General features: G+C 29.3%; 1 protein-coding gene across 1 annotated transcript in view; it reads right to left on the bottom strand.

The window, feature by feature from the left end:
• Window positions 1–2,500, bottom strand: part of LOC137621694 (uncharacterized) — a 179,344-nt gene that overhangs the window by 73,679 nt on the left and 103,165 nt on the right. The window lies entirely within an intron of this gene.

Raw genomic sequence — 2,500 nt, 5'->3', positions numbered from 1 at the left:
TACATAATTACTAAGCCAATCTATTACATCAGGAAAAGCCCCCAAAAATACAATCGAGAAAAATTATCGTTTATAGCCATATCAGCTTTAAAATTCTCGTATCAAGTAGTCTTTTCAATATCACTAATAATTCAATTGTCCGTTGGAAATAATTGACCTCATTTTGTAAAAAATATGGCCAAAGGTATAACTCCAAGAAGCAGTGTAACCGAAAAAAAAGTAGGAAGAGATGCAGACAAAGAGGATGGTTTTTTTTTTTTTTTTTTTTTTTTTTTAAATCTTAATATTCTTATATTCCTTGATTGCATATCAAGGAGAGGTTATTAGCTTTCATCTCAAGTGTCTTCCAACCCCAATAAGGTGGAAAAAATTTACCGAGTATTGATTCCAGAAAAATTAGTTATGTAGCCAGTGATTTGAGACTTCTGGAAGTAGTGTAAACGTCATAGAAGCTCTGCAGTGACAAGTATATAAAAGCAGAAACATCAAATTGCAATAAAACTAGCAATCAATAGAATAAGCTATTCAAAACGATAGACATGCATTTGGGAAAAAAATATTAGGAAGAAAAGGGACGATAAATAATGAAATTAATAAAATGCCAGTGATAAAGTTTAAAAAAACCAGGAGGCAAATCAGTAGTTCCACTCGAGACAAAGACTGATCCCCATATGACCATCAGTATATGAATACAATTCTAATATACTTACACTAGTTCCTGAAATTAATATGTGCATATTGCTCGCTGAGCAAGTCCAGTTCTTGGAAAATGTTTTGAATACATCCTAATATAAATTCATTATCAAGGTTACAGGTTTAAAGGCCACTCAGGAATGGCAGAGGCAAAGGACAGTGCCATTGCCCTATCAAGCAGGACAATGCCCTACAGACTGAACATATATACGTAGGATCAGCATCCAAGCCCCTCTCCACCGAACCAAGGACCAAGGATGCCAGGCAATGGCTGCTGATGACTCATCAGATAGACGTATAGGATCCCCCAAACCACCTATTCTTAGCTCACAAGGATAGTGAGGTTGCAGCGACCAAAGGAACTAACAAGTTTGAGCCAGGGACGTTACCGCATCGGCCACCACAATAGTAATAAATGGAATACAACATCCTTATATAAATTCATTATCAAGAAGTGTAAAAAAAAAAAAAAAAAAAAAAAAAAAAAAAAAAAAAAATCAATTTTTTCCAATATTCTTTTATTTAGAGGTTTCCTGAATATACCATGACAGAAGTTTAGAAACTTCAGCTTTAATCCGACACTGGATATGCGTTGGATAAAAGGGAAATGATACCCGATATGTTCCGACTTTATGGAAGCATCCAGTGATAAAAGTAATGAATTCTGGATTATGCCTCGATGCTCTTGCAACTTTATGTCTCATTCTATATAGAATATTATTTGCGCAATTATCCGTAATATGCATATATGCCCTGTAATCATGGATAAAAAATCAACTGTGCGTCTATACGTCTATTTATTTGAATTGCAAATATGTGTGCATATGTATGCATGCACGTGCAAGCACATATGTATCAGGCTTTATGCATATATAATACATATATATATATATATATATATATATATATATATATATATATATATATATATATATACATACATACATATATACTGTATATACATATATATATATAAATATATATATATATATATATATATATATATGCGTATGTGTATGCATATATATATATATATATATATATATATATATATATATATATATATATGCATATATATATATATATATATATATATATATATATATATATATATATATATATATACTGTATGTATGTATGTATATATATATATATGTATATATATATAAATATATATATATATATATATATATATATATATATATATATATATATATATATATAAAACCATGGTCTTTATTATAGTGTATGGAAATATTAGTAAAGCGAACGAACCGATATCTTAACAGAAAAACCATTACGAATCACCTATGACCTCCACAACACGAGGTTACCCAGTTAAAAACATATTTCATCCTAAAAAATTCCGAAATTATTTTCATAAAGCCTGATATTAAGTTGTTATACGGCTTCCTTCTTTAAGTAACACTTCTCTAAGTCTATAATGAGTAAATCAATTATTCAAAAGACAATCTTAAGAAATCGTTGATCTTAGAATGTCTCTTCCCCTTAAAAATTCCTTATTTTTTTGTGTCTTCAGCTTAGCTACTCTCTCTTTTTGGCAATTCTTTTAACAATGATTATTTATCATATTCCTAAATAATACTAAATCATTTATCTGTAGCTTCCTGATCTTGATATTTAAGGCATCATTTCGTCTTTTCACTTGTAAGGCGATTACTTTTTTTTTTTTCTATCAAAGGAAGTTATTTTTATTACCAAGTTTATTGTGTAATTCATTATTTCTCCCCAACTTTACCTTTACTAAATACTGCAAACAAATGCCTTACCAATTTTTTTTTTTTTT

The sequence above is a fragment of the Palaemon carinicauda genome, chromosome 28 (genome assembly GCF_036898095.1).
Source record: "Palaemon carinicauda isolate YSFRI2023 chromosome 28, ASM3689809v2, whole genome shotgun sequence".
Classification (NCBI taxonomy): domain Eukaryota; kingdom Metazoa; phylum Arthropoda; class Malacostraca; order Decapoda; family Palaemonidae; genus Palaemon; species Palaemon carinicauda.
This window is presented reverse-complemented; position numbering and strand designations above follow the sequence as displayed.